Source organism: Anser cygnoides, chromosome 5 (assembly GCF_040182565.1).
Source record: "Anser cygnoides isolate HZ-2024a breed goose chromosome 5, Taihu_goose_T2T_genome, whole genome shotgun sequence".
Classification (NCBI taxonomy): Eukaryota; Metazoa; Chordata; class Aves; order Anseriformes; family Anatidae; genus Anser; species Anser cygnoides.
The window spans coordinates 29,787,529-29,802,431 of record NC_089877.1 but is presented as its reverse complement, the minus strand read 5'-3'; the positions used below and the strand labels follow the sequence as shown (position 1 = coordinate 29,802,431).

The following is a 14,903-nucleotide window of genomic DNA, read 5'->3' as shown; positions in this document are numbered from 1 at the left end:
TGTGGGCTCCAGCATGGCCCATTGAGCTCCAGATGACACACATCACCTGGCTGCTAACACTGGCAGCTGTAGGGCTCCTTTGCTCTCCTTTCACTGCAAGGTGGAAATCTGGAAGTCACAGCTAACCTACAATACACAGCACCCGGCTCCTCCTCAGCCAGCAGCCCAGTTCACGCCTACCTTCTAACCCCGGTTCTGCTATGGTTCCTTCTGGGACTGGACACTTTGGACTGTACAAACTGCTCAAAGGCTGTCCTAGCCTCAGAGGGGTTCTGAACCAAGAACTTTAGAGTTCAGAAAGAAGTCCTGTCCTCCTATGCATGTATGGAAAGATCCCAAGCTAGCCAAGTCACTGTAAAGCTCCGTCCTGGTAGGCATCCTCCGTTCACTAATAAGCCTTCTGCAGCTGATTCATTTTTCATCCTTTCAGCAGGAGCAGCTGCTGCCTCTGACTCAGCCTATCCAAAAAGTACTAATTTGGAAGTTTGGCCAAGGCAGATCTAGTAGTGGCATGCACATAGGAGACTGCTTTGTGCTAAGCGTTGTTCTACTTCCATCTGCACAGAAACCTAATCGGAAAGCCCAAAGCCCCACGTTCCCGAAGTTTCTCTCTACAATAGGTCTAAGGCAGCTTTGCTAGGGAAACGTTGGTAAGGAGAACAACCCCGAAACTCCAAGCTGATACATCAGCGAACACTGGAGAATATTTTTTCATCATGCCATGCCATCTCTCTTCTGACCTTTGGCTCTATTGAGCACATCAGAATCTAATATCTAGGCAGATTTGTTTATCCTTCAAGAATGACTCATCTCTGTCATGGGACTTGTCAGAACAGGCTCTCAAATCATTTACCACTGGGCAGAATTGTAAAGAGTTATTAGTCCTGTCTGGCTGGAAAGCCTCTCTTAAGCACACTTCATATTTTCAATCTAGATGTGGTTAGGTTAGCTGTAAATATTAGGTCATATTTTCTACAGGCTTTACAGGAGCTCAATAGCACAAGCAACTTCTCTGCAGTCTGGCAGGAAAACAAAAATAGCCCCGCTGGGACACTCCCCAGGTCATTCTGTTCAAAGCTGGAGGCACCTCGGACTGCAGAGTGACTTAAGTACACCAAATGGCAAACTTATCTTTCCCAGAGACCACAATGTCCTAGAGCACCCCAGCCATGCTTCACGTTGAACCATTTCCAGCTTGATTTTCTTGCACTGTTTAGCTGAGACTCACGCTGGACTGTGATGGTATAACTCAACAGCTCTAAGGCACACAGAACGAAGAAGGAAATTTCTTCTCTTGACAAGAGCTAGCTATGACACACCTTTCTAAATTGCCCAACATTTTAAAAGTTGGGCAACTTAAGAGCTCACAAGGCGATAGTAGGAAAGGCAGTGTCAGTCCGTGTGTAACCTGCTCTGAAACTTAACAGCTCCATATCTGGGCTACTCTATTTACTAGCACTGTAAGCAGCTGGAGAGTGTTTTTTGGAAAGAAGGAAGCTAACGCCGTGAAGCTATCAGTAAGCTTGCTTCATGACTTAAGCGTGACTAGCAAAAGGCATCAAGGTCTGGTGGGCTGCTGCTGGTGCTTTGATTTGCCAGTCACAGAAGACACCATCAGTTCTGGCAGAACAGGCCAAGTCCCACACATTCCGCCCACGTGGATTCTGCTTGGGACCAACAGGCACATCAAAAAGTAAATGGCAACTTAGTATAATCCTGACAAAGGCAGTGTATAAAAGACTTCATATTTTCAGCCATCTCTTTTGAGAAGACTGTCTCATTATACAGATGTAATGGCTTCAAAGTGTTTGTTTTATAGCTCCATTTTCCCAGTACCTACCAACAGCTCTAAGCAACTCAATGGATATGAATTAGCAAATTGTCTAACAAAACGAATTAGGAAATTGTCAAAAATGTATCTAGTAGCAAACAAAATCTTCCTTTCTGTCTTTCTAGTTCCTCATTACAAACACCCACAGGGTAAACAAACCTGAACTGAAACAAGACAGGGTTGGGAAGCTGTTCAAAAACAAGCTCCTTTCGCAGCTGGCAAAAAAAGGTGTTCAGAAAAGATATGCAAAAGAAATTGTCACCCTTTGAAATACTACTTGCCCTTTGTTATTTTCACTATAGCCGTTGGAATCGATGCACAGGCAAGTCAAAATACCCAGCTGAAAAAGCACATAAGGTTAGAGTGGTGACTACTGAAATGGGACATATTTTAGCCCTAGATGTCTAACAAAAACACAAGAGAAGAAATACCATTCCTTCCAATTGCCTCAGAGAGATTGTAAGACATAACCAAAAACCCCACAGTGTAACTATTTTCAAAACAAAATCCTCAGAAGAGGGAACAGATCTCAAGGACTGCTACAATTAAGTCCTACCTCTCTGCACTTTGCTTTTGAACAAAAAATACAAGGACATAGATGCTCTTTCCTCCTTATCTGTATTCCTTGGTCACGCACAAAGAAACATCTTTGTTCTGTAGAAAATAAAATATCGAGTTAAAGCTTAAGAAGAGAAAGCAAACCCTCTCCTAATGCTTAATTATTGGGTTGCTTTTGCTCCTTCCCTGGCACTGCTGGAACACAGCTGGCCTGACAGATGCTCAAGCGGCTCGGAGACACAGAACTCCAACTCCTACCTCCTGCCACAAAGCCAGCCAAAACACATCCCTCTGCTGATTTAGAGGCAATGCTTCCTCGCAGTACAGGCTGAAATCTTCAAGTGGGAGTCACTGCAGAGCTTAGTGACTGGAGCTAAGGCACAGGGAACACGGGCCTAGACGCACACCCCACTGCTAGGTAACCTGAGGTTGTGTCTCTGTGCCTTGGCTCACCTCTTCACAGAGCTTTTCTGTCCACCTTTGTGAATATATCATTTCTGGTAGTCTAAAGAGTCCCATGTGATGATTGAAGGGTTCTTGTCACCAGTGTAATTAATTTAAATTACAAAGATTTACAAATTGGAGAGCGACTCTTGGTTCAATCAGAAAATGGCAGGACAAGGGGGAATGGTTTTAAACTAAAAGAAGGGAGATTTAGTTTAGAGGTTAGGAAGAAATTCTTCACTCAGAGGGTGGTGAGGCACTGGCACAGGTTGCCCAGAGATGTTGTGGATGCCCCCATCCCTGGACGTGTTCAAGGCCAGGTTTAGATGAGGCCCTGGGCAATTTAATCTAGCAGGAGGTGTCCCTGTCCATGGCAGGGGGGTTGAACTAGATGATCTTTAAGGTCCCTTCCAACTCAAACCATTCTGTGATTCTGTGATTAATTTGACTGCTATAATATTCAGGTCATCTCTTTCTGTATGAGGAAAGCCAAGCCAGATGTAGGATTTCACAGTTCAGTAGTTCTTTCGCACAGGTCTCTCTGGCCAGGAATTTATTCCAGCCTTTATTGCAATAAACAGAACTAACACATGGACGCATATGCTGCATTACTGTCTTGCAGTGTTACCGTCTGGTTTTTACTCAACATGGCTCCTTTTCTACCAGCTGTCTTTTGTTGATGCTTGTTGGTTGGGTTTTTCGTTTGTTTGGTTTCTGTTTGGAGGGGGATGTGTTTGTGGTTTTATGTTACTTGCGGCATTTCGTTAAGTTTTATCTATTACTTCAGGCACATTTTGCTCAGCTCTCTCCAGTGGCTTCCTTCATCTACATCTTATCTATACAGCATCAGTCATATCAGAGCCGTTCTTAGAAAAACAGCAAGAGTATTTCTCAGTGCAACATATAGTTAACAGGATAACAACTGGGTGAAAATGTTTGATGAGTTTTGGCCGCATGAAGTAATCAGTTTCGTTATCATTTTACCTGGATCACTCTTGACCTTGACAGGCCAAGCCTGAAAGACACTATGGAACCATTTTCATTGCTTATTGTCCTATGTACTTTCCAGCCAGCATTTACAGCATCAAACTGGAGACATTTCAAGTTCCTCTTCAGCTTCTTACAGTTTTGCCCACTCCTCAAGTCCTACTGTTGTTCCTCCTCACAGCCAATGTGCATCAGAAAACTCCTCCTCGGCTCCAGCACTGCCTCACATCAGGTAAATTTCTCCTGTTTGAACTATCTAGCTCTGCTACATCGTGCACTACATTACTACTTGCTCCTCTTTGCTACTTGCTCCATTTTGACCAAGTTGTCAATTCAAACAGGACAAAACCTCAGACTTTGTTCCAAGAGGTGCACAACCATTTTACCTTCACTGGGAGAGAGAGAAGACTTATCAGAATGAAAGCCTCATTTTACATTTTATAATACCATTATAACAACTCATTTCTACAATATTCTGAGAAACAGGATGAAGTGGGAGGGACAGGTTATTCCAAAGACAATTACCCATGTTTAAAGGAAAACTTTTGAGTTTTTTGGAGGTTCATAATTCCCTAGAACATAAAAATCTTTTCCACTACCCTGGTCAACATAGAATACATCTCATATCTATAGACACTGATCTAGCAGACAAAATATTTCACAACTACCTTCTGACTCAGACTTTGAAAGGGAAAGATTAAACACGAGCAATCAAGACAGTAGAAGTTCAGCTAAAAAAAATAATCTTTCCCAAGCCATGCAAGAACAAAGTAGTTCCAAGAAGTTCCTTACATATAAGAGAGCATTTCAGATGTTCCCCAGGGAAGGATACAGTAGAGGAAGCTGTTGCAGCATGCTTGAATGTCAGAGGAAGTCCTGCACAGAGCACAAAATGGGAAAAATCCAAGAGCGTTCCCAGCTTCTGCAGAGCTGGGGCTGGACCTTGGAGGAAAGCCGAGAACACCCAGGGGAGCCTTCAGACAAACACAGCTGGACCCAGAGCTGCCTCCCAGGTCATCATGTGAATTCATATTGTAGGAAGCAAGTATCCAAATCCCAGTTCTTCACCAGTATCAGAGTTCACATTTTACCAAAAAAATAAGCTCCCTTCCCCCAGAAAGAGTTTATGCTGTCAAATCACTTCCCACGCTAACGCAACATGCTCACTGCCATTCCTAGACTGCCTTTCAGCCTTACTTCCATGTCCCGTCCTAAAGGAATTACTCTCCACTAATTCCCGAATTGCAAAGTCTATCCTCCCTCTTCAAATAGATGATTCACAAATTAGAGCTTTTTTTTCTTTTTCCCTGAGGCAGATGTTGAAATTTCCCCCATAACATCCTCTGCATTATAGTTTGGTAGACAGCCCATAAACCACCAAGCTTCGTGGCCAGACAGAGCTTATCGTTCATCAGTGACACCGACGAAGTCCCCAGAAACAGCATATACAAACAGCACGCAGCCAGTGCCCCCACACCAACTGCCTCCGAGATGTAGTAACGATGCCAGGCTAACACCACGTCGTCTCTTCAGCTGCTCTGCAGAGCTCAGCCCACCAGGAGGCTTGGTGAAAATGCCCACACATTGCTTACAGGTTTCTTGGCAGTGGAGCGAAAGTGTTTCTCAAAGCTACATGGGAAGCTTAAAAGTACGGTTCAGCCTCTTGCCAGTCAGAGAAGTTTCTGACAGAAAGGAAGGCCCAAAGAAAAGACACTAAAAATAGCAGAAACACTGGTCCCCCAGAGAGAGACGCTTGGGAACTCTCCCAGCTGTGTATGCAGATTCCTTGAGAACACCTAAATAAGCAGTACGGATACCCTTGGGGTCTGCTGGGAAAGCTAGCAGGGAAGGAGGTTATTTTGATGCTTGCAGATCAGCATCTAGAGAGTAAAGCAGAGCTCCAGAGGAGAAAAAAGGAGTCCATTTGCGGAATGTTACCAGACACCATTCTGTAACTCAGCTTTCACACCAACACAGAGATTCAGAGAACAGCACACACATTTAAGCGTTACAGGGGTCACCAGGTGTAAACAGGAATAGGAGGCCTCCAAACCCAGACTGCATCACTTGGGTCAAATTCACTGGGAACACATGGTGTCTTGAACATATACCACCTAGGAAGCCCACAGATCAACAGCAGATATTGCAAAGTCATTCTGATAATAAAGACAGACATAGTATCTGCTTTACCCAGGGTCTTCTTGTTTTTATTTGTTTCCTGGCTCCTCCATAAGAGGATTTGAAGTCTTCTGGGTGGTAAATGACAGAAAACCCACTGTCTTCTACTAGTAAGGCAGCTGGCACTACAGAGCCATGTCTGCAGCAGGTAGCGCAGAGCTACCAGGACAAGAGGAAGTACAGTAATTCCACAGCTCTTTCTTTTAGACTTATGTTAATTTTCCTTTCTTCCAGTCTTTTCCACTCCAGTACAGTTTGCTTAGCACACGGGAGTTCTCTCTTACCAGATACATCCCACCAAGCACACAAATTGTTTGAACTTTCTTCCTATTGCCAACACAATTATAGTCAGGGACTGTCCAAAGGCTGTTGCATTCAATTTCACATGCTGATCGCATTAGACAGCCTGCAGCTCCATCCTTTGTTCTGCCCCTTGTCCAACCCCTGCCTTTGCTATCTGCTTTTTAGAAAAGGTTATTTTAGCCACATTTGGAATCTAACATACTACTCTTAAGAAAAGCTACATCCCAGCAGTTAACACCGAGGGCAGAGGACAATACCCCTAGCAGACAGCTCAGCCTTAACAGAAAGCAAAAGCCCTCAAGTTTGGGAAAGCAGAGAGAATCATTAAAGTCATCTAGTTCCCAACTTGATTTCCTCATAATCATTTGCATCTTTCACCAGGAAATTTTAATATTAAGGAAATACTGAACAGCCTAATCTAAATTCTCTGTGCCCACTCCTCCCAAGTCACTTCTCACTGGTTAGAGCACTGAACTGGAGTCTGACCATACATCCTCAAGCTAACATCACACTCCTCTGTGCAAACATGCAAGAGCCTGTTAAAACCCCGTAAGAGGATTTTATGTAAGAGATAAATACAAGAGGCCCTTTTCCAAAACCTCTGGATTAGATCTTTACACTAAGTACCTAGGGATTTCAAAGTTACTGTCACTAAAATACATGTTCAATGCCTAGTGCCACCAAGAAATAAATGGACTTTCATTCTCCCAAAGGGTTACTCAATGGCAAACCTCAAAATAGGTTCTCAGCTCTTAAACTGATGCTACAATTGTGTGAAAGACCATTTTGTGGCTAAACACACCATTATGTGTCAACTTCCAACAGAAGTGCCGGTGACTTTCCAAGAAGTAGAAACTGAATTTAATGTCTGGAAAACTAGGGAATTAACGTATGTACATCCTCCAGAGGCAACTCTATCTCAGCTACTACCACATAGGATGGGAAACTCATGCCTGGTCTCAGATAAACACAGATTTTAAATCATATCTTTTCTGTGGAGCTCAACAGCACCTTATCAATTGGTTTTTCATTGTCCCTCCACATGGGCCACGAGAGGTTACGGGGAAAGGGGTGAACAGTTTCTGCTCTTCCATGTAACTGATAAAGACAGCAGAATGTTTAATCAAATGAGCTCTCTCCTTTTTCTTCTCTTTCCCCCCAACACATCTCCTAGCTTAAAACACTTCTTACCCTTCTCAGAAAGACAATCCTTATTTAAGCTTTTTCCAGAATTGGCAGACAAACAAACCCATCTGTTCCTCAAAAAACAAACCCACTGCTCTTCCTCACACTCTTTTTCTTATCTTCCCTGAGGACACAGCGTACATAGGCCTCCCAAGCACTAGGAAATGTCACCTGGATTATGACATTGGCCTTTTATTTTCTCCCCATTTTTATTCCCAGTCAGTATGGAAAAGGGAAATTCTTTTCATTAACGAGGTGGGTGGAGGTGTCTGTCTCACATGAAGCACCGTGATCTACTTTCGTGCCCCTGTTCCTACCGCACCAGAAATTAAAGCCATAAATACAAATCACTGCAACCTAGTTATCATACATCAAAGCTGTCACTGTCACTCTTATTCTCAGCAGGGAAGAGACAGACAGTCGATATTTACTCTTTAGCTTACAGTGTAAACAGAAACCAAATTACAGTAACTATTCCTCTGCTGCAGAAAAGTACTGCCCCTACACTTCCCTGCAAAAGCGACACTGCCAGGCTTAACATTCATCCATTCTGCAGCAACTCCACAAGGAAGAGTGAGCTACCCATCTGTACCTATGTTTTCTCTTCACAGCTGTGGTTTTTGAAGTTATCCTTTCCTGCTCCTTTTAAACTCCTCATCAGAAATGAAACTCACCAGTAAGACTGCTAGAACAATAGCATTACTCCACAGTGGGGGGGCGGTCATGATCATATACCTTCTTACTCAGGGGCACATAAGTCTGCCAGTTATAGAAATTGCTTGCACTGGAAAACAAAAATACATTTAAAGCTCTACTTTAACACAATTAAAGCAGTTTGAAAGTAAGAAGCTATCATCATGTGGTAGGCAGAACTACATGGACTATTTTTGTGTGTCCTGAAGACCACAGCTTGAAAACTATTCCCAGTCTAGCAGTTACTGGCAACAGATTTCTAGTCTAGACTGCAAAAAGCTCCCAGAAAAGTAGTCTTCTGTAATGCACAATTCTGAGAGGAAGCCATGTGACTGCAGGTACAAAATTAGGACATATTAAGGGACCTGGCACTCTACAGTAAAAAGGATTAAACAAATTTCAATAACAAGGTTTATGACAATGGGAACATAACCTGGAAATCCTCTTGAGCAATCACAAGCCAGTAGACTGAAGTGAGTTCCTGCCCAGAAGTAAAATTGAAGTGCCAAACAGAATTATGTTGCAGCCAAGGAGACCTCCAGGACGGTAGCAACCCACAGAGAGGATATCTTTCCGATGTAAGAGCAAGCTAGCTTCACAACAAAGAGGAATTACCCAAAAACCCTCAATTGCACCTATTCCAATAGAACAGGGGAGTACCCTATGTCTAGAAGGTATTCTGAGAAACTTTTTGCTCTGACATTGCTGGTTTTTATCATACAGTATTTCCACATTTAGGTTAATTCAGCTATAACCTTTTCTACAGCTTCATCACAGTTGGCAAATTGACATTTCTAACCCTCTGTTAAACCGTTACATTTCTTCCAACTCTTTCAAGGATGTCCTTTGCGGTGAGTCCTGTTGGTAAGCACCATTTCAGAGAAAAAAAACAATCTCATGCTTTTACCAAACTGAATCCCATCTGATTTTATCTCTGCTCTTCTGGTTCTTCAGGTTGCATCATGTTACTGAATTTTGATTGGAATTATAGAGCTCTCCTTCGGCACTGCTTTGCTTGCAAATTTAAGCTGCAGGATACTAACTCCCTCTTTCAGATTAAATACACTGGGAAAAATTTTCAGCAGTGCTTGTGTGACTTGAGACCTCCTCTCCCCCAGCTGACTACCAGTGAGACACAAGCTTCTTGGAAAGATTCATATAATGGTAAACTTATCTGACATCATAGCCATTCCAGCAGTTATCTTCCCTAACTTGAAGATGTAACGCTATTTTTCTTTGCTTTGTTACTTACTTAGCTGCCATGCCAATTTATAGAAACTAAAAGTTTAAGTTGATAAACAAGCACACAATTTAGTGGAAATTTAACCAAGCCATCAAGAAGAAGGAATTTCTGACAGTTTTATTGTGCGAAGATCTCTGTTCTGGCATTCTGCCCCATCCCCTTTCCCCCACCTCATGAACTCCTGCTGCTGGTGACAATGAATCACATTAGTCTGTTCTGCCATTTCCTCCTCATATTTCTATTTTATGCTGACGGGAACAGGAAAGAGCAACTTTGTTATAAGGATTTATTTGAAAGTCAGTATCTCAGTTACTTTCCTGCATTTAGAATTGCATCTTCTTGAATCCTGTTTTCTCCCTTCTTGGTACATCAGAGGCATGTTAATTCAGTTCTCTTAACATCTACAGACACAAAGCACTAGTAATGGGGGTTATAGCAGTTAAGTTCTAACATCTTTAATTATTTTTACTGAATTGCCTCTTCTTTTAAAATTCGCAGTCTTGTTAAAAATACATTTGAAAAAACCCACAAATTTGTGACTAGCCATTTCCAAGTAATTAAATTCATTAATCCAAACAGGAGCAAGGGACATAAAACTACTTTCTCCTTCATGCTTTTTTCCCCTCCTCTTACTCCATAATTACAAATGCTCTTATCCCACTAAATATTATAGCCAGCACTTACTCATTCTATTTTTGCTGCCCTTATCTTCCTCTTGCAAGCCTTTAAAACAATAATTGCCCTGAAATTGGAAAGACAGACGGTTCACCCGCATAAAACTAAAAACCTCCCCCCAAAACTTAAAACAGCCCCTCAGAAACCAGACAGTTTGCAGTTTCTGCGTTCTTTACTTTCTATGCATTCAGATTTCACAGCATTCAGATTTGCAGTTTTACTTTTTCTTCAGCCTACTTCCACCATAACTCTGACTGTTTCTTTGTTTCTATCATCACTGCCATGAAAGGTGTTTAGAAAAGACGAGGGAGAAAATCACGCATCCCCAAAACAGTCCTACAAAGATGTATGGTAGCTAAGTCTAACTGCAGATTCAAAAGCCCACTCCAGAGCCGTTTGCACAGTGACTCAGTGACCGACTTCCTAATGAGACAGCAGCCAGATTTGCACAGTTGTGTGTGCTGGCACACTTACAGAAACAGAACAAAGAAGAGGACAAGATGGTGTGACCACAGTGACTTGCAGCTCTGCCACCCTGTGCTTTCTGTCCAGCTCACCTGAGCCACAGGACAGACAAAAGCTCCATCTTCGGTGCAGTTCAGCTGAGCATCTAATGTCAAGGCACTCCAGCCTTGCTTAACTTTATAGATAGATTTGTACTCTACAGAAATAAACAGATTAGAAGAGGCCTGGAGATTGGTAGAGTTAAAAATATGCCCACGAACGTGCGCACACACCTTGTCAGCAGCCACCGCGCTCCTGGAAGGCCTTGCACAGTTCCTGTTTACATACACAGAAGTTAAATACCTCCCTTCCTCAGCACACCGAGTACCCCGTGCTGTGTTTACAAAGGAAACTGCACTTTTGTTCCTCCTTGATGCCCTGAGGGACAGCTTATCTAGGGCCCAGGCCTGCTGTCTCATCCAGGAAGAGCTGAGCAGCTCTTCCAGTCGGTCTCCGGCTGTTTGTCCCCGTGCATCAGCCATGATTCACCCACAGCACGAGGCCCGGCCTGCAGCTGGCACACGCGGCGCTGCTGCCCCCAGAGCAATGGGCAGCCATGACTCAAGCCAGCACTGCTTTGCAAAACCACTTGCTGAACTATGTCCTAAGCAAACACACTCGGTGAGAAAAGTCCTCATGGGCACACGCAAAGATTAGGCCTGTGGACACTTCAACCTGTGTATGTAATAAAGCATGTCTATTCAAAACACGCCTATCTCTTGCTATCCAACAGTGCATTATGCTGCTGAGGATAAAGCTCTGGGCAATCACCAGCATTTTCTGCTATGTTCTCTCCAACCATCCTCACGTTGTCAAGCCAAGGGGCTCCTATCTTGAACACTGAGGGTCAACTACTAATTTTAGGGCCCCTACATGGTCAAGAGGTTGCACGAAGGCCTCTCGCCTCTCTGGTTGGTATGCAAGCAAGACAATTCCCTTTGTTCTCTTGCCCCAGGGAACAGATGACCAACCTGCTAGGCCTGGCCTCCTCACTTCTACATCTAATGGAACTGGAGAGGAAATGGTGACTGTGGTGATTTTCCACTAGCATTCAGTGTACCCATGGCCTTAATGCAAGCTTCTAATACAAACAACATCAGAAAGTGGAGAGTGAACTTAACAAAAAGCTAAGATCAGCTGAATATTGAACCAAAGTGAGGATAATGCAATGGAGAGTTGCAGGGGTCAGGAAATAAGTGTCACTACAGGAATTTTTGTTTTTAAACAAGACCTTTCAAGAAGTACAGTGATTTTGTCCAAGGAACTGCCTTGAAACCTTGTATCTGAGCACAGAAAGTGTTTTTGGTACCAGAAGAGGCCTGGAAGGCAAACAATGAACAGGATGCACATGCTGCCTGTTTCCACTGGTTGAAGTACATCAGACAAGCTGATTTAATTACATTAAATTATTCTTGCAAGCATAATTTAAGGATACTTCTCTATCATACCATCGTGATCCCAGAAGTCCCTTTATGATCCCAAAAGTCCCTTTAATTTAACTTTTCCATTAGGAAATTCTCAGTCACTTTGAATTAGCAAGAAAGAAGGCTATCAGTGACAGCAGCTTCACACCTAGCAGTTCACATTTAGGCCAACAAATAACCAGCTTCTTCGCAACAGCAACAATCCACTTTTAACACTATCTAGCCACCTTCACCAACCCTTCAGGATTCAGACACAGCGGATAAAAAAGCAGAGATGGCCACAAAGCAGCTTTTCAATTAACAGCCAGAACACCCTCCCCTCAAACCTGGGGGCTGCGGTAATCCCCTTTTTGAAATGCTAATGTCATTACAACCATAGCACCAGAAGACAAGTGGCGAGGCCTGGGTGACAGAGCCTCTGCTGTGCCCTTACACAGATGATTTAAACTGGGCCTTTTGTAACTCTCCCCCCTAAAGCTCCCTGCCTGGAATCATGCTTGACAGGAGCTGCAGCTGCTGTCCGACCCTCCCGACAAGCAGGGGTGGAAAGATCAACGCGATGAATTCATGCGTGTGGGGCGAGGGTCTGGGGCGCAGCAGCGGTGCGCCGGGGCATTGTGTTCCCAAAGCATGTAGTCTGAAGAGTCCAGAGATCAGCTTGGGGAAGGCTCGAAAAGAGGCAAAACAAGAGGTTCCCAAATGCTCCCTTACCGAATGATTTCACAAAAGTAAGAATCATCACAGCTGGTCATTAAACTCGGTACAACAGGTACGGGTAGAGAAAACCATGACTTGAAGAAACATTATCGACATCAATTCACCTATCCTTGCACCTCAGGAACCAGCTCAGCCTCAGGGAAGAATCCCACCCATGGAGAAAGCTTCTCCAAAGGGATGGACAGCTGTCAACTTTTCTGAAAAAGTAACTGGCATTAGTTCCTGTGAGGAGATCTGAGACCAGACTGGGCACCACAAGCTTGATCCTGCCATCGCCTGATATGTAGCGACTGACACGGTTACTGCAGGGCTTTTTAGTCTCGTTTTCAATTTATTGACTCTGATACCAGTCAGGGGATCACTACAGGATACTAGCTTCATGTAATGGTTGTTTTAAATAGTACAGAATTTGTGAAAGAAAAAAAAGTTCCCTACAACTTACTATCTCCTCTCTACCGCCACAGGAAGAAAAGGTGACAGACCCCTCTGGGAGATGTGTTCGGATTAATTTGTGCAGGGTGCACACTGTCAAGCAGCTTTGAAATGCTGGCACCAAACCCAAATCGTTTAAAAAAGAAAAAAACACAAAAGCTTTAATTCTGCAGGCACCCTCCCTTGGTGCTAACTAACCAACCGATGACAGGAGAGAGATTTCCTCCATTTAAAGCCGCTAATTAAGTTAAGAGTTCGGCGGATGGAAACAGACTTAGTGATAGATGCTTCCCTGCTGTCAGAGGATGGAGAACAGACATCGATTTTCATCCTCTCCAATTGCTCCGCAGTGCCTGATGCAGCCAACCATGAAATACTCCTGACCTGCTTCAGACAAGTGGCAGGTGGCCAGAGGTATGCAGTAAAGTAGTTAAGCCTTTGCTCATCTTGACTGTAGTCAGAGAACGAACCTCCCCACAACACCCCTAATTAGCAGCCTCTGCCAGGCTCTCCCGGTTTTGCTGATGGCAAGAATCGGGGATGCTCAGTTCACTGGACGCAGGCTGCAACCCCCCCTTCCCTCCAAGCAGTCACACTGCTGCCCACTCCAGCACACCAGTCTTGCATGGCATCAGCACATGACTGGAAAGAGGTAGTTAAAGCGGAACCAAACCAGACCAAGGCAACACTGACAGGAAAAAATATACATATATAAAAAAAAAAATCAGTGCTCTGAAGAGGTGCTCCAGCCCTGAGGAGTCTCCTGAGTTAGAGACAAATGCCAAGACTGTCAATTCTCCAGGGTGCTTAGTGGAGACAAAACTTCTCACAGGGGCTAACCTCTTCCAGCACACCACTATCAAAGCTGAAACTGTCAGCCTAAAGATGACATTCGAGTTTGAGAAATAAATGCAAATAACGAGACTGAAAGTGGGAAGGTCTGAAGGTTAAAATCATGCTAGCTCAAGGACATCTACATCACAGCAAGATTAATTTCTACTTTGGGCTGTCAATAACATTTACAACAAGACTAGCTTGTTGGAAAGTCAAAGTGGAGGACTAAAAGAATACAATAGTAAAAACAAGCTTCACATCTTCATGGGTTTCACCAAGACTTGCACTCAAAGGCAAACTCATGGCAGCCTATGACTATGTTAAGATTTTTCAGCTTTTGTATTAAAAATTAGTAATTTCTTCAGTTTAGAGAAAATAGCAGCTGAATCTAAGCACTCAGATGATAAAACCTCTATCTTTTGTATCTTATAAGCCAATTACATCCAAGAAAGTGTTTACAACAAAACCAGAAGGTTGTCCTAGAGAAGTATCCCCCAGGCTTACTTTTGGTAGGGAAACTAAAACCAGCAATACAATAGAAGTGCCATCATTATAGTAACACAAAACATCAAGGATATGGTCCTTGGCTTGTGCTGAAGAGAAGCCAAGCTACTCTGCAGCACAACACATGGCTCAGCACAACTCTGACAGTACCAGTCCTTTTTAAGAAACAGGTAAGTTGGGAAGAAAAGTTAAACTACTGGAGAGAGGTTACATAGCAGGCACAACCCCAGGTTTCTGAGTTTCAAGTTTGGCCACTATGATGGTAGGAGTGAAATGGGCCAGAGGAAACAAGATTAAAAGCATACTTTCCTCCCAGCAAGGATAAATCAACAGCTCTGATTTTGGTATGACACAGAGTTACTTTCCAAAAGACCTCTGCAGCATTAAGTCT

The 14,903-nt window shown here is 43.5% G+C and overlaps 1 protein-coding gene across 4 annotated transcripts in view; it reads right to left on the bottom strand.

Annotated features, from left to right (window-relative positions):
• The window catches only part of SUSD6 (sushi domain containing 6), an 81,741-nt gene that overhangs the window by 24,685 nt on the left and 42,153 nt on the right, over window positions 1-14,903 (bottom strand). The gene's annotated exons all lie outside the window — the stretch shown is intronic.